Source organism: Acomys minous (genome assembly GCF_964271855.1).
Source record: "Acomys minous genome assembly, chromosome: 14".
NCBI lineage: Eukaryota > Metazoa > Chordata > Mammalia > Rodentia > Muridae > Acomys > Acomys minous.
In genome coordinates, this window is record NC_140496.1 from 76,647,577 (window position 1) to 76,672,055 (window position 24,479).

The following is a 24,479-nucleotide window of genomic DNA, read 5'->3' on the forward strand; positions in this document are numbered from 1 at the left end:
CCTTAGAGCTGCCTTTTATCATGCTATTGTTTTAATAGCCACAAGAGAAGTAACTAACAGGGAGCAACATATGTTGAAAGAGGTTGACAAGCATTTTCTTTAAATGGATGGGTAGTAATGTTTTGAGTGTGAACAAAAAGTCATTTGCAACCATTCCACTTTGCAGCTATAAACAATATGTTTAGCATGGCCAGAATTAAGGGACCACATCTAGTCTACCCTCATGGAGCATTACTAAATGCAGAAGAAGGGTAACTATATCAAGTAAACTATTCTAAGAAAACCCAATGTGTAAGCATACATTCAAAGTACAGTGCAAGCATCATGATGCATATATTGATGTAATTGATCATTGCATCACATAGTATGATTCTGTAAGGCTAAGGGCACATTTTTTTTTACTATAAATGTTTTCTTTCTACATCTCTGTGTTATTCAACTTGTATAATGTGAATGAATTAGAAATAGCTAATGATCTAAAAGACAAAAAGAGGGACCAAATGACATGAAAGCAAGCCTTAAGAGATGGCGCAGTGGTTAAGAGGATGCACTGCTCTTGCAAAGAACCCAGGTTGGATTGCCAACACCCACGTAGGACAGATTACAACCACCTGTGACTCCAGAAGCAGAGAATTCAATGCTCCCTTTTGGCCTCAAAAGGCACTGGGCATGTGCACAGTATAAATACACAGATACAGGTTCATACCCTTAAAATAAAAAAAAAATTGTCTTTTTAAAAAGAATGAATGTGATCATTAAATTTGAGCAATTTTGCATCTAAATCTAGTTAGAATTAGGTGAATTTCTAAAAATTCAACCTTACCCACAAAACACACACACACACACACACACACACACACACACACACACACACACACACACACCATTTAGAAGATAAAGGCTGTGCCCAGTTTCGTAGACCATTTACCCAGTTTACACACCATGCCTAGGAAAATACTTTGCCGGGCTAAATGTCACTGGGCTAATTAGTGGTAAAGCATCACCTTCTGATTGCCAGTCTGGTCTTTTTCTATCACTACAGGTCTATAGATGCCATTTCCCTTTTTTTATTTGAGATGAATGTACAGAAAATAAATGTGGCTCGCCAAACATAACATCGTGAATATGTTTAGAGCATGCAGCTCCAAGCAGCTCTACCTTCAAAGATTTTTACACCACAGTCAGATTTTTTCCTCTTCTGTAAATTGTTAGCACTATTTTTAGGAGCCCTTTTCTGCGGCAGATCCAGGCGTTCTCGCGTCTGAGCCCTGTCATCTCGTCAGTGTGTATTTAGTCGCTTCCGAGCTCTGCTCACTGTTTGCATATCATGACACCGGGCAGGGTTCAGCAATACAGAACGTCTTATCCATTTCCTCTTAATCCATTTTAAATTCATCCTGAGCCCATCGGAGCAGGAGATGGAATGAGAGTTTTATAATTACCTTTTGCAAACAGAACATTAAATTATTATACAGTGGAATCCTTTGCTCTCTTAGACATGGGGGCCTTCACTTTGCAGGGAGCAGGTCTGTCTGACACTATAAGCACACATATGTACTCTAGAAGTCATCCTGTTAGCTTGGAGTTATCGATCGATTTTGGTAGATTACTGCAATAGATTCTTAAAGAGCCTTAAGATTAAGAGATGTGCTTGGCTTTCTTCTGTCATGTACCTCAAAGGAAAACCAGGAAACGGGACGCACAATGAAAAACAGCAGGTAATACCATGTGAGACTCCTTATTAAAAACATAAAATGCCTTTCACTCCTGTTTTTATTAAGTCTACTTTTCAAGCTAAACGGGGGTTAGGTGAGGCAATTATAATACAAGTCACATATAGCTATTTCATTATCCATGTCCTACAGTAAGGTAGCCTCCAGAACACCTTTGAAGGCTCTAGAGTGATGGCACTGGGTTGAATATAATGAACAGTGTTACAAATGCGGACATGAGACAGCCGGTCTGATGGGGATGGAATCTCCCAGAAACCACAAGGCTGTAATTACTGAACACCATCTCAGGCAGTCGCAGTTGATGTTAAACACTGAAACCCATTTATGGTGGATCATATTTTTCTTAGCCAAAATGAAGCCAATCAGAAAAACTAAAATGTATAAGGCAAAACACATACGGAAATGCACTGTCTGCCTCCATTACTCTAATTTTTTCCAACCTGGTTTCCAAGTTCATTGTACTACGTACTGTGCAATTAAATTAAAACAGAGTAAAAAAAAAGTGGTTTGATATTATTCTGAGAGCTGACTGGCTACAGGCTATATTCTAAAATATCTGAGCCGAACAATTCAAAGCTGAGAGCAGGGAAACAAGTGCAGGACTCCAGCGTTGTGTGTCAGTAATCTTTTCTAAAGACCTTTTTTGGAAATTGGCCATGAAGTTAAGGTTGGATCAAGGCATGTAAGAGAAGAGGCACCAGCCAAGGACAATACAGGCAGTAAACTTTAAACCCCTACCCAGATCTAGCCAATGGTCAGAACATTCTCCACAGTTGAGAGGAGAGTGGGGTATGACTTTCTCACGTACTCTGGTGCCTCACATTTGACCATGTCCCCTGGAAGGGGAGACCTGGTGGCACTCAGAGGAAGGACAGCAGGTTACCAAGAAGAGACTTGATACCCTATGAGCATATACAGGGGGAGGAAATCCCCCTCAGGAACAGCCATAGGGGAGGGGAATAAGGGGAAAATGGGAGGAAGGGAAGAATGGGAGGATGCTAGGAATGGGATAATCATTGAGATGTAACAAGAATAAATTTTTAAAAATCTGTAAAAAAAAAAAAGAGACACAAAGGGTAAGTGGAAAAGGAAGAGCATGTCATTGAATCACCATGATGAACAGAAGCAAAATAGTTCCATTTGCCTGAGTCTCCTTAACATACTTCCCTAGGACAACAGAAAAGATAAAAGTTGGTGACAAAAGCTCACCTGAAGTTACTTTAATCCACAGGCCAAGAATGTGGATAACCTCTGCTAGCTGGCCTGTACTGCATGGGTAAGAAAGAATCCACTGAATGTGCTCCTGCTTTCTTGTCTGGAAAAAAAAAAACAGGCCAAAATGAAGTTCAGTTTCCTACAGAGAATTATGCCAACCAAGGCCGATGCAAGCTGGAGGTAAATAACAAAACAACCTCTCCTCTCCCTGATGGTTCTATGTTTTCTCCCCCAAGCCCTGCATTGACAGAGAAGATGGAAGAAGCTCCGTCACACAGAGACTCACAGACACCATGGGATACTATTCAGCTGTTAACAAAAAAATTAAATTGTGAAATTTGAAGGTAAATAGGTGAAACTAAGGATAGCCTATTGAGTGACGACGAAACCCACAACCAGAAGGCAAATGTCACATGTTCTTTCTCATCTGATGTTCCTAGCTCCTCATGTTTAGATTGAGTATACAACCCGAAGTGATTCGGGAAGCAGGAAAGTTAAAGGGGACCATTGTAGGGGTGTTAAGGGGGAGCAATAGAGAGGGTGATATGAGGGTAAAAGTGATCTGAAGGAGAAAATGGGCAGATGAGAGGTTAGCTAAGGAGGGGAAAGAGAAATAAGCACAGAAAAAAAGGAGAGGAGGAGGAAAAGTAAGGATGTCTGAAAAAGTCATCAAGAATCATGGTCCCAGCACTTGGGAGGCAGAGGCAGGTGGATCACTGTGAGTTCGAGGCCAGCCTGGTCTACAAAGTGAGTCCAGCCCAGCCAAGGCTACACAGAGAAACTCTGTCTCTCAAAAAAAAAAAAAAAAAAAGAGAATCATGGTAAAACCTAGATACTAGGAGTTCACTAGGAATACACCACACTCATGGACACAGAGACATGCACACACACACACACACACACACACATACACACACACATACACGCGCACACACACACACATACACACACACACATACACACACATACATGCACATACACACACACACATACACACACATACACACACACACAAACACATACACGCACATACACACACACAAACACATACACACACACACAAACACATACACACACATACACACACACACACACACACACACAAACACATACACACACATACACACACACACACACACACACACACACACACACACACACACCATGTCCCTATCTTTATTAACTATACATTTTATTGACAGTGATACAAGCAGTCATGCAACATATAGTTACATGACAACAATCAAAATATGATTAGAAATCCAGAATTTTTATTTTAAAATATTACATTATTTAAAGGTCTGTGTTTTACTGGGACCTTAATTTTACCAGATTTAAACAATTTCCAGTGATTCTGCCCTATTGTCTTCAGCCATGTTCTTCACCAGGGGTTCTGAATTTATTTGAGTGAATTCATGGAAAACCTATAGAGTGGTTAGATATGGTTTAACCTTTGAATACAAATATGATGATGAAACCTTCATATTTGCACACGCATTTATGTAAAGCAAAAAAACTGTTAATGAAAATATAAAAACCACCCATGGAAACAATTTTCCTGTTGCGTTTTCTCTCTCTCTCTCTCTCTCTCTCTCTCTCTCTCTCTCTCTCTCTCTCTCTCTCTGACACACATACATACACACACATACCCCAACACCAACAACAATGGACTGGTGTGCTACAAAGAAAACAAAACTTATAGACAGTATGAAATGTCATTAGAATACTTCATATTTAAAAATCATTCATCTAACTGGAGCAGCAGACCTATAAAAGAGTCTGCTTATATGTGAAGAAGAATCCCACTGAAAGATGCTGAACAACTTGATATGGCTGATGAAGAGGACATTTCAATAATTAGAAACATTTCCTATTGTTTAAAATGAGCATGTTGGGCAACTGAATCACGTGTGCCTCTCACTACTCTCTTCAGCTCCTGTGACTGTCAAACACACTGTAACGATAGCTGGCCATCCTTTTTTGCACCATCTGGTTTACTGAGAGTCTAAAGAAGGGGACTTAATTGCCTATATGTAAAGCAGTTACAAGATTTATAAGTTTGATTATCTAAAATGGATGCTTGTGTTCTGATATATAGAGAAAGTTCACTGTTGTATTAATAATAATAATAAAAGCATGCCAAATGAATGAGAAAGCATCATTATAAAAGGGATTAGTGTTTGCAATGAAACTGTATAGGTGCCTTGTGGCTTGCACAATGAAGATATAACTATTTTCATATACAAGTTATTAGCTCAAGTTATGCTTTATTGTACCATAACTTTGCTCCTATAGCAACATGGCCTTGACAGAAAAATAATGATGTCAGGGTGTTGCATGCCAGATGTTTTTAAAGCAAGGTTGATGGCTTAATTCTAAACTAGTTTAAATGGTAGACATAAGCAGCCCAGGAAAAATACAAATAAAGGAGCTGTAGGACTGTGATGTGTCATTAATTAAAAGCACATATTTTTAGATATCTTTTCTCCAGTACAACACTTTGCCATAGAAATGTCTGTAAGTGCATGCATAATTTAAATTGTCCAGTAGCCACAGAAAATGAGCTACTATCACTGAGACAATTTCACCCCAATGTTTCCAAAATATTATTTTGCTGGGAAAGTAGCACAAAACTTATCAATAATATTCTTACATACGTTCTTCCTATTAAATATTGTTTTAATACAGTGTATATTTTACACTTAATAGCTCATCTCAGTTCAAAATAATTGACTCTCAGGCGCTTGATTACTGTGTGCACCTTGGGGCTATGGCAGTGCATTGTATAGTACAGACTTTACACTTAGTACCAAATGTTTTCCTTCCAGTGTAACTTATCAAAGTATTCAAGAATGGAGAGCCAAGGAAGGCTGCATACACATCATTCACAACTACAAAACATCTGCATGTATCCTTTCACAAAAGATAGATCAGCACTTCCATTCAGTCAAGATTATCATGGGTCTAAGTTCAAGACAGGAAACATCTTTTAAAACTTCCTTTTTAATCCCAAAGTCCAACAATTATGCCCCAGGTTATTTTGCCTCTCCACAAGAAAGGACATCCAGAAATCAGAAATGGCAGATCTCTAAATGATACAGGCCAAATTTTTGCTGGCTGTGGGAGACTGGAGGGTCATAGGTTGTAACGATGAAAATTTAAGGACAATACAGGCAGTAAACTTCGAACCCCTACCCAGATCCAGCCAATGGACAGGACATTCTCCACAGTTGAGTGGAGAGTGGGGACTGACTTTCATGTGAACTCTGGTGCCCCATGTTTGACCACGTCCCCTGGATGGGGAGGCCTGGTGGCACTCAGAGGAAGGATAGCAGGTTACCAAGAAGAGACTTGATACCCTCTTAGCATATACAGGGGGGAGGTCCCCCTCCATCACAGTTATAGGGGAGGGGAGTAGGGGGAAAACAGGAGGGAGGGAGGAATGGGAGGATACAAGGGATGGGATAATAGTTGAGATGTAATACGAATAAGAAAGAAATTTAAAGGAAATTATTTGTGCAAGGTATCAGGGCTGTGGCCCAGTAAGCAACGACAAAAAAGAGCCCCAGGTTCACATGGATGGAGAAGAAGTAGCCAAGAGCCAAGGAGAAGAGGATCAAGTCTGGGGACGTTCTTGGGGGACATTATTTGAAGAGCTGCCAGATCCCTGATGAATTTCAAATCACTTTGTAGGACTTGTACATGGCTGAAAGTAAGTAGTTATGATATATGCCTGCATGTGTGTGTGTGCATGCACACGCATGTATAAGTGACAATCAACCTTGAAAGACAGTCACAAACAATTACAAACACGGGAAAGGGAAAAAGAAGCCCAGAAAGCAGTAAAAAACATGTCATGTGTTGCTGTTGTTGTGGTGGTTGTTGCTGCAAGAGATAGTACTGTATTTCTGTATTAGTATTTCTTGGCTTCTGCCGTCACCTGACAGTCATCTTTTCCTCTCTGTCTGCTCCACAGCCGCCAGCTAGGAGGGCAGCATGCAGCCCAGCCTGCTTACCTGAAGGTCCTTCTGTGGTGGTGTAATGAAAATACAAGAGAGTACTTGCTGAGTCCGAGGAAGAATCGGCTGAGATGATAATAAAGGAAGTGATGGTAAGTAAGTGTGGGTAAGAACAGCAACTGGGGCAAGGGTCATGCTTACTAAGCTCTGTAGCTCTATTTGTCCTTGTGGCCTGCCTTGTAGGTTAGTTCAAAATGAAGGACTGTTTGACCCTCCCTGATGGGACAAAGATAGACAAATCCTTCAACCAGTGCCAGTTAGGAACATGGGGAGTTGGGAGCCACAGCAATGCTTTAGAGTATCAACACCCTAAGAACATAGGCCCAGTTTCTTACCCAGGACCTAGACTAGTGCCTTAAGAGATACTCCACAGTTGAGTGGAAAGTGGAGTATGACTTTCACATGTACTCTGGTGCCTCACATTTGACCATGTCCCCTGGAGGGGGAGACCTGGTGGCACTCAGAGGAAGGACAGCAGGTTACCAAGAAGAGACTTGATACCCTATGAGCATATACAAGGGGAGGTAATCCCCCTCAGGAACAGTCATAGGGGAGGGGAATAAGGGGAAAATGGGAGGGAGGGAAAAATGGGAGGATACAAGGGATGGGATAACCATTGAGATGTAATAAGAATAAATTAATAAAAAATTTTTAAAAAGAAATACTTAAAAGATGACAGTAAAAGCTTAATGAGCATTTGAATTAAGTAAAAGAAGGGGAGAGTCATCTTCCAGTTTGAAGAATCAACATTGGCTAATTTAATGATGTCTCCAGAGAAAAGTCAAAGGGCTTAGACCCTAACAAGACCAAGTGGAAGAACGAATGAGAGCCAAGTGAGCGCTGCCTAGTGAAGCTGGAGAGCAGAGTAAACTGAGTCGATCCTTCCCTGGCCTTTAAAAGATAAATGAAATGAACTCATTTGTTGATCAATGTCTTTACACGTTTATGTCTATTGATTTATCACTTCGGTGAAGAGTCTGCTCTGAAACCTAATCACTTAGCTTTCAGTAGCTAATCCTCCTTTTAGCCTGGAGGTCATTTTTAGCTACTCTTATTCATACTGTCTTCTAACAAACTAAATAATTTTCCCTCCATCTTTGATGTTTATGCTGTTCAAATATTTGTATAGCATTACTACATCTCCCATTAGCTGTTGCTGAGCCAAGCTTTAAGGATTAGGCACAGTTAGATCCTTTAAACCCAGCAAATACCTCTAATCAATCCTTCCATTACTCTAACTATTTCTGATGTTCTTCTTGGGAGCATCTCCAGGGTCTTTGTCAATCTCTACAACACTGAGAAGTCTGCAGCTCCTCTTGATAGTAAAAAAAAAAAAAAAAAAAAAAAAGCCTGGCCAAAGTCAAATCTATTTTCTGGAGACCATACAACCAAACCCAATAAGTTAAGAGTTTGTTGGGTGGTGGATCCAGAAGTTCACATTGTTAAATCATCTAGACCCTCCAGTTATTTGTAGGCATACTGGAACTTTAAAATCATTGTTAGAAAATCATTAATAAGAAATATCGATAGCCAGAGACATGACTCTGTGGTTAAGGGCTCTTATTGCTCTTGCACAGTACTGAAGTTTAATTCCAGCACCCAGTTTGGATAGCTTACAACTGCCTTATAACTCCAGCCAAATATCACTTTTTGAACTCTAAAGATACCTGCCTGCATTCGGGTATACTCACACATGGGCACATATGCACAGGAACTTTTGAGAATTAAAAATAGTTAAAAAAAAAAATAAACCTCTATCTAAAATCTGGATATATTTCTACCTAGGTATCTAAACATGAAATACTAACACTTAAAATTCACCTGCTTGGTGTAAGAAGATGGCTCAATTGCCTCACACATATAAAGACTTGAGTTTGGGCCCCCAGAACCCATGTTAATTCATGCTGGCATGGCACCCCACCTGCAATTTCAACCCCAGAAGACAAAGACAGGGGGTACCTGGAGCAAGCTAGTTAGCCACATCAGCCATACTGGCAAGCTCTGGGTTTGATTGAGAGACCCTGTCTCACTGAGAATAATGGAATTCTTCTACATGATGTATATACACATGTATGCATGTGTGCTCACACATGTGCATACATACATATACCTGTGTAGCACACACATGTATGCCAAAAGTGGGAAAAGAACAAATAACACCCACTGTTAGTTATGATTACCTCCTAAATAGGTTATTAGGAAGAATGCAACAAAGATCTCAGACAGGCAAGAGGGATAAATGAACACTATTACCTAATCATGATCTTTTGTCCCATTGTCCTAGATAGTCTCCATAGAAGACCCTTGGATTATGGTGCTTTTTCAGCATTGTTCCACACATGGATTTCATTTGTTACATATGCTTGTTTGCTTGTTTAAGATACACTAAACAACAGGGATCCACCACCCAATATAGGAATTAGAACAACATTAACATCCCATGTGATGTTTTGCCTCCTGTCCCCAAAGCCAACTTTGATTAGTATACAGTCTGCAGCATGCGAACTCTGGAGTTGGCAGGGAACCTGCTGGGACCTTTATAAGTTTTTTTTTCTTCCTCCTGAAAAGAAACATTTTGAGAACACATTAGTTCATAGGCATGAAGGAGTATGAATGAATGAATGAATGAATGAATGAATGAATGAAAGAAATAAAAGGTAGCAACTCATGGCAGAACTCACTACGACACTGTTCATTCAATAGTGGGGCATTAAGTGCCTACAATGTGCCAGGCTCTGGGCCTACAAAGATGATTCCTACCCTCACAGAAAAAAAATTGTCAGTTGAGGTGACAAAGGGCTCTAGTGTGATCAGATCAATGAAAGAAATCTGAAAAGACCTAATGAATGAAGAGTCAGTGACACCCAGGGAAAGAGAAATGCCAGTATGGGTTTCATGGGAAGTAAAACTCTAGAATGAAGTCCTGAGAGACGAATTTGAAAGAATGCAAAATAAAGATCTGACTTTGAATCTCAGAAACAAGGCCAGGAAAAAAAAAAAGCAATCCTTTAAAGTTAACTTATACACAGAGTGTCCAAGATCATACATGGTAGTGTACTTAGGTCTCAGCCATGCACCACTGACATGCTTCGGATATCCTACATTTCACTTAGAGATGACCCATAGTTACTTGTTGGTATTTATTTGCATGTACATGTGTCATGTTGCACATGCACATGTGCATGTGTGTTTATGTGTGTAGACAAATGTGGATATTGGGGCATGGGTGCATGTGTGTGCACATATGTGTGGAGACCAGAGATTGATAAATATTGATTCCAGGCCCCTCACTTGAACCCAGAGACTACAGATTTGAGCAGTACAGCTAGTTAACTTCCCTCTAGACGGTGTCTCTGCCTCCTGAGGGCTGTGATTACAGACAGGCACAAGATTTGTGCAGGTGCTAGGGATCAGAGTTTTCGTCATAACACTAGTGGGGCAAATGCCTTATATATTGAGTCCTCCTAGCCTTTCTTGCTTTGTTAAACTCACATTTCTCCAAAATTTAGGATGCCCATATTGCTGTTCTCAAAAAAAAATTAATTCGAAAATAATTTCCTCCTCTTCTAGATCTAAGCATGCTCTTCATTCTACATAATAAACCCCATAAAATCTCTCTCTTCTGGCCCTAGAAGAAACTCTCAGGTCAGGGAGGGAGCAGCAAAGAAACTCTCTAAGCAAAGTAGAAAACAAAACAAGACAAAAACAAACAAACGAAAAGAAAAGAAAAGGAAAAAAAAAAGAAACAAAAAAAATTTTCCCTGGATTAGTGGATGGAGAAAACTAAGAATATTTTTGGAGTTATTTTTTTCTTTGAGTAATAATAACATAGAAAACTACCTCCTGAGCTAAAATAGTAGATTATCAAGGCTTCGTAGAACTTGTGACTTCTGGACAAACTGCTCTCTGAGAAGGTACAGTGGTAGAAAATGAGCTGAGGATCAGAAGATGGGCGTTCATCTGAAGAAGTTTGTTCCTGTACATTTGAGAAGCTGCCAGGAAGTACCTTAGATTTGGAAAGTATACACAGCACAAAGTTGTTGCTCAGAGAGACTTGAAGATCTAAGATCAAGTAGCCAATACAGTCAGTGTGAAGCAGGGCTGATTTTCTGCCTACTGGATCCATCTCTTCCATGGTCATCATTTAATGTCCAGACCTCACTGCCGTACATGTAAAATACTTGTGTTTCTAGCTGCATTATCATGTAACTGAATGAGCAAACAAAGTCCCTCTGGGTTCTTTTGTATGAGCACTTACTCCCAAGCACAGTCTTACCCCTTAATACAATTATAACAGTTATTAAATTTCAGTGTATGAACTTTTGGAGAAACAGGAACATTCACATGAGAGACATCTACCCCAGGCCTCCTAAAAATCCATGGTCTCACAGACAAACCACACCCACACAATCTCAATAGTTCCAAAAGTCTTACCTCTTTCTAGCACCTATTCAAAAGTCTAACATCCAGGGTTTTATCCACCAAATGTGAGGTTTAAGGCACAGTCCTTCTAAGGATAAGTTTTCCTCTACCTTTAAGCCTGTGAAATCAAATGTTATGTGCTTCCAAGATACAGTAGGTGAATATAGAGCAGACGTCCCCATTCTAAAGGGGATAAATGAAATCAGTAACAAACCAGGCTTAGTGGTATAGACTTGCAATCCCTGCCACTCCAGCAGCGGAAGCAGGAAGATCATAAAACAAGGCCAGACTGAGACACAGACTGAGTTGCAGACCAATGTGGCGAATTTAGCAAGATCCTGTTTCAAACAAATATACACTCATTTGGGAAGAAAATATAGCATAGTAGTATAGCACTTGCCTAGTGCACATAAGGTCCTAGGTTCAATCCTTAGCACCACTAAAATAAAAAATAAAAAAAAAAAGGAAAGGAAGAGATAATAGGTCATAAGGAAGTCCTCAAAACCTGATTAATGTATATGTAGGTCACTCCTATTTGACTCCACACACTGCCACACATTCTAACACACTTCCCCTTCCATCCCAAGTTCAGCACCACTAGTCCCGGACAGCACAAGTGATACACTGTGCTGGTGTCTGCCCCGTGGCATCCCCATCTGCACTTTAGAGCGCTCAAGCTTTGGTTTAGATGAGGGGTGTTCTTAGATATTCAAAGCATTCACCAAAGCTTCCCAGCTAAGGCAGAGAAGTGTCATGGGGCCAAGGCCACTCCTGTAGGAACAAGGCTACTCGAAACACTCAAGTGTTCACGTGCCCTTTCCAGCATGGGGATCTGGTCCTCCACTTCTGTCCACTCATGGCTGTTCATCTGCATAAGCACAGAAACAGCTGAGGCTTATTTGCTATCTATCACCAACCAGGATGGGCTCCAGTCACTCTCTTTGGTGACAGAGTTACTAAGGAAGAGAAAATGAACAAGGGAAAGGGAAAACTAAAGGACATAAGGAAAACTGGATTTATCTCCCCTCCCACCTTTCTTTCATCTCCTGCTTTCTGTATTTTGTTGTTGGTGGTTTTAGTAATTACAAAAAAGGGTTATGATGAGCATGCTAAGTGTACAATAAGTTTTAATTGATAAAAAGCTTCCATGGAATACAAATCTCTGAATATGTACTTCTTTGCCCCTCAGTGTTGTCATTCTCAAAAATTACATATTTATATATTGTGCCCAACTTAACATAGATTTACACTGATTTGCCTTTACCTGCATTCTTTACCTTTTCATACCGCTTTAGTTATAGTCTTTTCATTTTAGCCTGGAGGATTTCTTCTAGCATTTCTCTAAGGGCAGGTCCACGAGCTATGATCTCTCTAATCACTGTTTTGTTTATCTGAAAATGTCTTAAGTTCTTTTTTTAATCTTTGAAGCCTAGCCTAATCACATACAGACATCTTTTCCCTATGCACACTTTAAATGTGTCTTTCCACTGCTCTTTGTCCTCTAAACTTTATTAGGAAAAGTCAGCTGTTAATCTTACCGAGAATACTTTGTATGCCGTGAGACATTCACGCCCAGCTGCTACCACGATGTTCTCCCTGTATTTAGGCTTTCGATAGCTTCTTCCTATGTCTGCCTCTGTGGCATCTCCACCTTTGCTTCAGAGTGTTCAGGAGAACGGAGGAGGGCTATTTTTACATAATTCAAAGGATGCTACCAAAGCTCCCCAGCTAAGGTAGAGAGCTGTCGTGGGGTCAAGGCCACTCCTGTGAGAACAAGCCTACTCGAAACACTTGGGTGTTCACATAGCCTTTCCAGCATGGCAAGTGGGTCCTCCACATCTGTCCACATGTGGTAGTCTCCTTGGACTTGTGCCCTGCACACATCCCTACAAAGAGCTAGAAGTGAGAAGACTGACTTTCCTTGACTTCATTATTACTTGTTCTGCAGTAAAGAGTAATTCCTCTGACATCTACTTGTATTTCCTGCATGCTGTCCTTGCTCAGAATGGGGCTTTAGTGGTTGCTTTTACCAATTTTTCTCAAGATCTATAGATTAGAATTAATAAGATATGCCCAAGTTAGTGCTAATCAAAATAAATAAGTAAATAAACAAACAATGAAACAATATTAATTCTTTTTGTTTTGTTTAGTTCTTCTAGTGGTTCCCAATGAGGATTAATGAGTTAATTCTTGAAACCCATTGGAAGTATTAGGATATTACATATTACTAAGAGGAAAGAGCTGTATGTTAAATTTTAATTGGAAGAAACCTCTCACAGATTGTAATAAGGAAGCATCCCAAGTTCCAAGGGCACTGGGGACCTCCAGTAAACAAGCCCTCATTAATTTGGCTAATTAGCCACTTGCTGTATTTGCTGGTTTGTAAGTGGCACCCTTTTAAGCAGAAAATTGAGTTGTAAAGTTCCAGGAGCCATCTGTGTGGTAGAGATGGCATCAGTACCCTATACTTTGGATTTCAAAGCCAATCTCACATGTTCAAAAATGTTCTTAGGATATTTGGACATTTCAGACTCATCTGCATGATCTGGCTGGGCAGAGAGAAGGATGAGAAAAGCAAACCCCACTCTATCAGGCAGGAGGAAAGAGGAGGAAAGGTTTGCAAGAAAAATGTGTGTGTGCGCATGCACTCGCAGAGTGGGAGCAGTTGTACATGTTTGATTACTGTGGAACAAGAGAAAGGGAAGAGATAAACTTGATTTCCATAGCTGGCCAATGCAAAGCCCCATATGTCCCAACCACCTTGTTGGAGTGGAAAAAAATAAGATAGCTCACGCACACTGTGGGGAAGCCCCCAGAACTACCCGGAACTCCAACAGCTCTAGTCTTATTGCCCGAATGCTGCCTTAGACTGCACCAAAAAATACTAGGAACATCTGACTTTTCATTGCCTCTTCATATTCATTTAGCATACCACCCTCACATCCCATGGCTTTCTTAGTGGCAGGTGGAAATGTCCTGTGACAAACAACACAACACTAATAAATTATCTTTCAGGGTAAGTAGGCCGGCCAGTTCTACCCATTGTGTGTTTGATTGCTGAAAGCTGGTCCTGATTACGTCCTAAATTCTGGTGGTCCATCCATCTGAATTCAACTAAAAATTATAGAATACACACAGAAAAGAGCTCAGTGGTAGAATAAAGAGCACCAATGTGGCTAAGATTTTTCTTGTCTTAAAAAGCCTTAACATTTGCTTTTGGCCAGATCTGGTGCCACATACCTGTAATCCCAGAACTTGAGAGTTAAAACACAAATAGCAGCAGTTCAAGGTTGCAGAGAAAGGCCCTGCCCCAGATAACTGCATACTTTGTTTTTGCTTGTTTTGCTTTGCTCTGCTTTGTTCAGTTTTTTTTTTCCCTCAGCAATAACTAATCCCCCTGCAAAACAAAGAGTGTGTTACTGGTGGTAGAATACAATATTATTTTAAAAGCAATTGTGATTTCCAGACTCAGTCAGAAATCCATCCTTCCAAATGCACTAATTAAGTGACTTTTCCCACACTATTCACACCTCCCACCTCTGTGTTTGTCCCTGAATGGCTCTCCCTCTGCCTGCTTTCCAAGCACAGTTCGGGTAGACCAGAGCCACAGAGATGCTGTGGCCACAAATAGGGTCTGCTCAGTTGGTGCCCAGAGCATATGTAAATATCCTTAGTCACAGGCAAAGAGTTAGATGGTATTTCCGATGTTGCTAATGAGTGGGAGAAACAAGCTTTCTTATCGTGCAGCGGTGCAAATTAGATATTTACGGGCATCCTGTGGTGCTGACGGTGTTGTTCCTTTTCAGGATTTGAGGAAGGAAAACTTTACATTTCCCTCCTTGATCATGATCTTTCCTTGGGCGCAAAGATATTAAAATCTAGATGTAACACCTTTTGACTGAAGAGCCTGGGACTCTCTGTTGATGTGAAGTATACCCCTAGGCTTTGGGGGAATTTAGTGGATTTTTTTCCAACAGTTTTATTAAAACATAATCTACATGCCTTCTCCAGAGTCAGCTTCAGAACATTACTGCTTCAAAAAGAAACCCTGTATCCTTTACATGGCAACCCTCATCTTCCGACGCTCCCATTTTCTGAGAGTGTTCTCCTTACTTTCTCTCTGGGTTCCTCTCCTCCAGAAATTCAACACTGATGAAGTTTCATGGAACTTTCTTTGGGTGGCTTCATACACCCAGCACCTTGGTTCATTGCTTCTCACATGAAATTCAATTGGGTGTATACACCCCAAATTATCCACTTGCCACTCTCTATATGATAGGATTGTTTCCCACTCTCCAGTCTTGTGACTAGTGTTGCATATGTACAAGTTTGGATTGTAGTTATTAATACGTTCCATGTGTTAGAATCTCAACATTTCATGTCCTTACCAGCACGTGCTATTGTTTGGCATTTCTTGCTCTAGTCATCTTAGTGAGGATGAAAGGGCATCTTGTGATTTTTTTTTAGCTGCATTTCTCTGAATACCAGCCACAAAGAGAATCTTCTTGTGTGTTTATCGTACATGCATTTTTCATCTATAGCTAACTTCTCCTTGGAGAAATGTCTGTCCAGATACTTCACCCATTTTTTTTATTCAGTTATCTTTTTACTATGGAATCTATGGAATTGTAAGGATTCTTTATGTATTCTGCACAAAAGAATCAGAAACATGATTTGTCAACATTCTCTCTCGTCCTAAGAGTTGTCTTTTCCTGTGTGTCATGCAGTGCAAACAGTTTTAGTTCCGAGGAAAGTTTATAGAGAGCTCCTGTTTGTTGGTATGTTAGCACCCTGGCAATGTTGTAGAAGGCACAGCTCACAGAAAGCATTACAAAATCCAGAGCTGCTAAACACACAGGCTCTTTCCTTCAAGGGAAGTGAGTGACTGACGCCTGTTTACCCAGAAGGCTGGAATAGATGTTGTCTACTCCATCCCAGTGATCTTTTGCTCTGCTATGGAACCAGCCTTCACCTGAATCCCCGAAATCCTAAGCACTGAATCCCCCAAATTCTAAACAATATTTAGAGTTTTATCTCCCAGTGAGTAGAACCCATCCCTGTGAATGAAGCCCCACGTACTTTGCATCCTCATCAATAGAATCTGCTTATCACAGATCCTTCCTCATAGGCCCTTAAGCAGCATGGTTTGTTAGTCCGTAGAACCCATTCTTATTGTAAGGGTCACAAGGGCTTTGCTATAGAGATGTACTTTGCAAGGGAGCTTTGATGTAGCCATCCCTGAAACCCTGTTGTGATCATTGTCACATGGAATATTCTTCTAACATTTTACTGTGTTTACATGCATAAGAAAAAGTAAACTGGTGAGACCCTCGAAGTGTTTGACCCAGCGCCTGCTAACGTAATGCTGACCTGAATTTCATTCTTCACCGCACTCAGATCACTTCCCTGCCAGTAGTTATGTTTGCTGGGACCCCAACACAATGTGGGCGAACTGGAAACTGCCCTCACCTCTCCCTATGATATGACCATCTCAGAAACTTTCTATGCATCTCTGCACCCACCCCTACACATGCCTATCTGGCCTTGACTCCCGCCTGTTTCTATTTTTCAAGCACAGTTGGTTTTCCTGTTTGAATTTTTATCTGTCTGTGTATATGGGAGAGAGTAAGTGAGGTATGTGTGTTTGTGTTTGTGCATGGTCACCATCCACTCATCCCTTGGCAGCACTGGGTACTTATTACAGTTCTGTGATGCAGTCCTAGATGAAATTCTGTATCTACATGAAGAAGGCCATTTAATATGAAATTTTTTCCACATTTCCCTTTCTCTGAATTGGTTCATAAAAATCCAGACACATGTGTGAAAGGTAAGAAGACAACCTCACATTTTAATCCTCGCCTTCCACAGTGCTTACCACTGCACGTGCTAAACCAGCTCTCCCACAGGCTTCCAGGGATCTCCTGTCTTCTCTTCCATCTAACTGTAAGAGCACTTGAGAGTACAGACGCACACTGATGCCACTGGCTCTCCATGGGTTCTGTAGATCAAACCAGAAGGCTCTATACTCATTGAAAGTCATCACCCCAACCCAACGTAGCTGAATTGTGGTGTGCAAATCTCAGTCCAAATATGACCTCAGAAGCTCCATCTTGCTACCATTCAAAACATCTATCTCGTTTTTACCACAATTCATGGTTAATCTTCTCCACAATACCTACGTGTGCGCGCGTGTGTGTGTGTGTGTGTAGTGTGTGTGTGTGTGTGTGTGTGTGTGTGTGTGTGTGTGTGTGTGTGTGTGTATTGAGGATGGGACTTTGGTCATTTCAAACAGAGAAAGTTCAAGGCAAGGAAGTGAAGGTGGCTGAGAAGAGATCAGGCATTTGAAAGCAGGTGTTCCAGGACAAGTCCCTCTCTCTGTCCTGCAGGAGGAGCTGCGAGTCCTTTGACATCTACCCCATTTGTCCTTCAAACAAATTTCTTAAATTAGTTAAGGGAGAGCTTATCAAGTGAAAGCCATGGGGGCAGAAATTAAAATCTTCAAAAGCACATAAGACTTGGAGGCACAGGAGTAGCCCATCCTCCCTGCAGCCACAGGAAATGGGGGTCATTTTCCTTTACTCCCCAGGCCAGACAAGCACACTTTAAGAAAAAGCATTGTTTTGGCCCTTATTTTAATGAGGTATACAGGAGCTGCCTTCATTTCTCCCCATTGATAGTGAAAATGTGAAAGTGTTTTGCAAAGTGGGTTAACAGGTATGAAAGCCAATGGAAAATGTATATGAATGTAAAACTAAGTCAAGAACTCAAGGGTATTGCACAGCAAATTTGCCCTAGTCTGTCTCAATGGTTTCTTTAAAAATTACAAATGGACAGTTAAGAAATTCGCTTTCTCACGATCAGTCTTTTTTTTTTTTATTAATAACCATAAACCTTCCTCAAGAATGGTGAGTGCAACTTACATTTCTCAAGGAACTTAGGCAAACTTTTGGGGATCTGTCTTATTTATTCTCATGATTTTTGTCTCTAGAATAGTGCCTGGGCTAGAAGATTAATCAATAATTCAACACATATTTATTAAGTACCTATGATGTGACAACATTTCTCTGGTTGTTTAATGTATACCCATGGTGATAAAAAAAATTTTTTACAATATTCGCTCTAGTACAGCTTGCATTCTGGAAGACTTCATGAGACAAGTTAGAAACCAACAAAATTTATATGTGTGTGTGTATGTGTGTGTATACCTATATATATACACATGTGTGTGTGCTGCACAGGTCGCTGTTAGGCCTGCTTCCATGTTCTTATAAAATCCTTTCTCTCCAAGAAATGTTGGGTTTGACCACTCTGGGCTCTGAGTCTTCGCTGAAAACACTTACATAGCTGACTAACAACCAACATCTCTACAAACAATGACTGAAGACATGATCCCTGGAGAGAGCTGCACACATGCCCTCGGTAACAGCCTTCTTCTCACTGCTCACTACCTGTCTAGTGTGAGTGTACCTCCAAGTGTGTTCTCATGCATACTGCCAGTACTGGCAAATGGCAAGCATCTAGCGACTGCTTTAAAGGGACCTTCTTCCCACCTCGAAGATGCTTCCACCAATGCTTCCACCAATGCTGATCACTTGCCCTGTCCCTGCCAGAAACAGGCTCAGCTTATGCCTCTAAGTTTCCTCTGGGAGTAGTTGGAGTCAGCTTCTGAGTGTTTCACACTGTGTACAACTAAAAGCATGAAGCAAATACTAAAAACCACAGGGGAAGAGAGAAGCGAGGTGGCTAGCCCACTTTTGTGCTGGCCATTCCAAGAAGGACCTCTGTCATCTGTCTACCCCAAAGAAGTGGCATTTTGTAATTTTTAGTACACCAGTTGCTCTCTTCTCAAAATTCCAACTTAAGAGTTAAGTTTTCATCAATTAACCTCTCCAGAAGGCTCCATCCCTTCAACACTAGGGAAGAGGCCATCTCTGGACTAGCTCTTTCTCACTAAGGTCAACATTTCTGGCCCAGGACTCATGGTGTGTGCTATGTTCTCTCTCCTCTTGACAGGCACGTGTTAAGCATCTTTGAAACCTTGGAAAGAAAAACCTACTACTTCCCCAGCACTCTTCATCGAGGCTCACGAGTCACTCAGTCCATGCCAGCACTGGGTATTAATCACAGCTCTGGGATGCACGGATCTGTGGGCTATACCTGCCTTGATGGCTACATTCCACATCTAATGAAGAAGACCATTGGGTCTTTGAAGTTTGTCCCTGTTTCTTTTTCTCTGAAATGTACATTAAAATATATTTTATAATAACACCAGAAGAAAGAAGATAACTTCCCAATATCTGACTGAATACCAAATAGAATTAAATAATTTAGTATTTTTCCACTTAGAATTTTATAAAATATGTGTCTATGACTTCGATGGAATTTTATTTTTCATGGGACTCCCCACAATTTAATGACAGGCATTGTCCTATAAGGAAATTCTCATAGAAGTCAAAGATTCTATCACCACTAAAGCAAGTGTGCTGTTTGTTTATCTCTTAAATGCCCCCAAATTTGAAAATATTGCCTAAATTAAGTCCAGGGCGCCACAAAGGGAAGAAGAGGTAATTGTTGAAAAGACTTCATGATGAGAAATCATAGAATTGTTTTCTATCCATCATTCTTTGTGTTTCCCTGTCATTAATGAAAGCAAAAACACTGACAAATAAAAGTTGAATAAGAGAAAAAAAATACATGTTAAGTGAAAAAGCCATGATTAACTTATTAAGAGCCATTAAGTTTATAATTACAAGGGTTTTATTACATTAAGATACTGATTTTTTTTTAAAGCCAGAAATAATACCTACTGAAACTCTAATTATTTAAATGAGAAGAGAAAGAAGCACGTTATCTACTCTGACAAAGATTAAAATCAATTTAATTGCTTCTCTGCTGCCTTGACATGGTTCTTGCTGTGAGTCAAGCAACCAAAAGGAGAAATTAATGCTGGAGCTGTTAATCAGGTCGTGTCTGCACGCTCTGGCTTGATTGCATAGGGGAGAAAGCCTGCTGCCCTCTTCCTGTTGTACTGGGGTTAGCTGTGAGGGGCACTGAATATTGGGAGCCTGTAATAGGGCTAGGTGAGGCTGGGCCTCTGGAAATTGCTGGTGGCTGTGCTTGAGTGTGGATAAAGGCAGTTCGCTCAAGACAGAGTTCTATTGCACATTGAAACCACCCTTTGGTGCCTGAGTCCAGTATCCACAGTGTGACGCACAAAGAAACACAAGGCCATCAGCAGGGTTAGAGAGTGAGGGGAAATAGGAGTGTGTGGCTAAGATTGGTGATGCCGCCTCCCACCCCACTCCCAGCACCATCATGGACTCTAACAATATATTTCTCCAAGTAGACAGTAGCAGTTTCCAGAGGCCAAATACAAACTCCTTTGCCAGAATTAGAACGTGCATTTGAAAGCCCAGTAGAGTAAGTAGCAAGCAAGCCAGAGGCACACCTCAACGGTCCCCACCCCTGTGGCTGCTGCCTTTATAGGGCTTTTGTTAAACACGAGAGCTGCTAGGACATCCAGCTGCATCGACACTTGGCAAACTAACATTTCTGGCTGTAAGAAAACGGTATTGTGAAATATTTATGAGTCTGGAAATACAACCCAGTACCCTGCCTCATCACTGCTTATCAGCCTTTGTTCACTTCACAGATGACAAGAGGCATTGGGATAAGTGGGCTTGTCAAGACTAATAGATCTCGGGCACTTTGCCCAATGGAGGAGTTCAGTTTCTTCTAATTCTCTCTCTCTCTCTCTCTCTCTCTCTCTCTCTCTCTCTCTCTCTCAACCTTAGCCTTTCCCCCTTCTTATTTGCCTTCTGGTGTCAGACCCACAGATGAGCAATACTGTTTCACAAGCATGTGCATTCAGGAGCATAGTCTTGTATGACCCTATCTGCTCCCTCAGTAGCTGAGGAAAAAGCCTGGAGTAGTGGTTGAGAAATTTGTTTCATAGCAAGGAAGAAATTGTCTCTGGTCTTTTAACAAAAATCCCTTCCTACAGCACAAGGAAGAAAAAAAAAAGTTTATCCAGACCAGGTGGAGGAAAGGCTTACCCAGAGCAAGAGACGATGAAAGGAAAACAGACAAACCATACCACTCTCCAAAGATCACTTGACATGATTTTTACATTTCAAAAATAAAAATAATCATCGGCTCAGGTCAGCCCACTGGATGGTTGAGCCCAGGTCACGTATCCTCAGGTCCTATAGATGGCTATGCCTGGGTCTTTTTCATCAAATAAGACTCATCCTGCTATATTGGATCACCTTGCTGTTAGCCTGGCACCGTCCCTCCCCATTTCAATTTGACCAAATTGAAACAGATGCCCAGAGGCCGTGGAGATCAAGACTGGTATAACAAAATTTGGAGCCGGTTTCCAAGCTTAAATCAATATTTAACGGTAAGTCGGCTTTTATTTATTTATTTTTTTGGCAGGCTTTTACTGGCAAATATCACTTTAAACTGAAAGCCAGGAGCCTTAATTATAAAGGATGCCATTCAGGCTATATTTTGAAAAACAATAACTCGTTTGACGAGACAACCTGGTGGTTCAAGGGACTGCATTCCCCAGAAGAAGTCGAGGCAGGAGGTGTTATTGTTTCCTATCTCCTCCAAGGATGTATTTAATTATCTCATCTTCACACATGCAGAAACAGTTCTAATAGGGAGAGGGAGGGAAAGAGAGGACTGACAGCTCTTCCCTGTCTACTCAAATCAAGTAGAAGCCCAGGGCCACCTGCAGCAGAGACACGCTCCAGGCTAGTGCAGGACTCTGAGCCGAGGGGGCAGCAGGGACATGCCAATTCTACCCCATCGCTCAATGCAATGATAAGCATCTCCCAGAGAAGGAAATGGTCACCCTAGGAGCTGGCACAGATACAGTGAGGGCCGGTGTGAACGCTATGCCTTGGTGACCTTTATCTCGCTTTGTCACTCTCTGACATATGTGGCGAATTTTCTCTAGATGGGACAAACAATACAATAACTAAGGAAGGAATGACATCAGGTCAAAGCTGGAAGCTACGTCTAGTCTGAAAAAAAAAACAGACTAAGGATTTTATATCTTTAGTGTAATTTTTGTAATGAAATTCCCCTTCACCTACATCCAACCCTCACAGGAAAATATAAATGGGTGATTTGTATACATTGTTAATAAAGATGTAAAAAAAAAAAAAACTAACCCATACAAAATTTAAAATGCAAAGCCCCGTCCAACATAGTAAGTACTCATTAATCTCAAGAAATCAATTTCACATTGCACACTCAAAAATCAGCAAGCAGTAGCATGTGTTCTGAATGCACGGACACCACAAGCCTTGTCTTGGAAGGGCTGCTGTTCACCGTCCAAAGAAATTTGCAAGTTTCAAAAGAAGGAAGTTGCCCGTCACTTAAATATACAGACTGCAGGGCGGTAGGTGGGGACAGCCACTGGAATACAGCTCCCTGAGGAACAGAAGGGCCTCCAAACGATCACCATGTGTAAAGGAGACAGGAAGCCAGTCCAGCACCCACTCAGGCACAAAGCCTGTTCCCCGGCTCCCACCTGCCAGAACCCATAACCTGAGGGGTGCTATCCCCATGCAGCATTCTACTCCATATGCTGGTCAGTTGTTTCTGTAGATTCCGGGGGTCACTTCTAAGTGCTGCACCCTTTCCCCTATAAAGTCAAAACCCCTGGAAGACTTTTTCTTCTTCTTCTGAACCTCTCAGCACACCACCCCTCCCACTACCCAGCCCAGGCCTTGCAACAGACAAATTTTAACTTGCCTTCTGCTTCGCTTCCAGCTTCTGAGCAAAATACAGCGACTTCCACGGGATCTCTTCCAGGCAGTCCTGTGGGATCTCACACCCACCTCATCAAGTGGAGTGAGGGAGGGAGGGACGCGCCCCCCCCCCATTCCACAACTACACAAGCGTGGTTGTGAGGCTTTAATTTGACTTCGCTTCCCTTTGCAGCTTGCCTGTCTCTCCCATGTCTGCCACCGCAGCAGGAGCTTAAAAGAACAGAGGAGGAAGGAGCTCTCGTGAGAACCCGGGGAGTTTTGGCAGAACCTTTGTGGGAACCATATGGCGACAACTTTGCAGCACATGAAACATTTTGAAGGGGGGGGAAGACACTGCTATTCCCAAAGAATGTCCCTTGTCTGTCTCAAGAGGGCTGAGTGCCTCTGCCAAAGAATGAGAATAATACTTTATGGAAAGTTGGTGCAAACGTACACGATATTTAACCTTAGTGTATCACAAGTTGTAGATCAGCATTACGGCCAAAAAAAAAAAAAAAAAAAAAAAAAAAATATATATATATATATATATATATATATATATATATATATATGGATTTTACTAATTTAAAATAATGAAAATGAAATGTGTAGTATTTCTCATACTTCCTGGTTATTAGTACCCACTCCTGATACCACAGTTTACTCATCTTCATGAAGAGTAATGAAATAGATGGATGGCAGTTTCTTTTTCTTTGTAGCAGGCTCTTTTTGTCAAGGAGCAGCTCTGGCTGGAACAACGGCAACAATTTGGGGGTCTTCTTTCTCAGCCTACTCTTCGGTACGCCTTCTTCATTCTTACTTCACTCTGTGGTCTTTCCCAAGATTCACTTTATTAGTTTGAAACAAGTAAAACAAGAAGAGATAATCTGTTCCTTCAGGTTCTGTGTGACTGTCCCATTCAGAAAGGCAAACGGGTGAGGATATGGTCACCAGTGGGCTCATGACTTTTCAGCCAGCACACGACCCTCTGGACTTCTTACAGATTCATCCACACTGCACACAGGGTTCAACAGAAAACAAGACTGACAGCCCTGAAGAAGGCTCTGGAGGATGCCTTGTGACTAGGGTAGAAGAGTCTGTGGTGAAGGAGGAAGTACAAGACGCACAGCAATGAGAGTGAGAGGGGTAGCTCACACACTAAAGCGCTAAATACACATTTCCCTGCACAACCTGGGGCCACAAAGAAAAGTCCTAGGGAAGTTGGCCTCACCTTGTACACCTTGTGAGACAAATCCTGTAGAACAGTTAGGTTGTAGTTGGTTGTGGCAGGAAACACCGTGGTCACGACTTCCAAGCTCATGGAA

At 41.3% G+C, this 24,479-nt stretch overlaps 1 long non-coding RNA gene across 1 annotated transcript in view; it reads right to left on the bottom strand.

Moving 5' to 3' along the window:
• Positions 1 to 23,364, bottom strand: part of LOC311582692 — a 41,205-nt gene extending 17,841 nt beyond the window's left edge. Inside the window, exons 1-2 of the long non-coding RNA XR_014774196.1 lie at positions 23,155 to 23,364; positions 9,403 to 9,524 (exon numbers count right to left, since the gene is read on the bottom strand). This is a non-coding gene — a long non-coding RNA (uncharacterized lncRNA). The remainder of the gene's footprint in view (positions 1 to 9,402; positions 9,525 to 23,154) is intronic.
• Between the last annotated feature and the right edge of the window lie 1,115 nt (positions 23,365 to 24,479).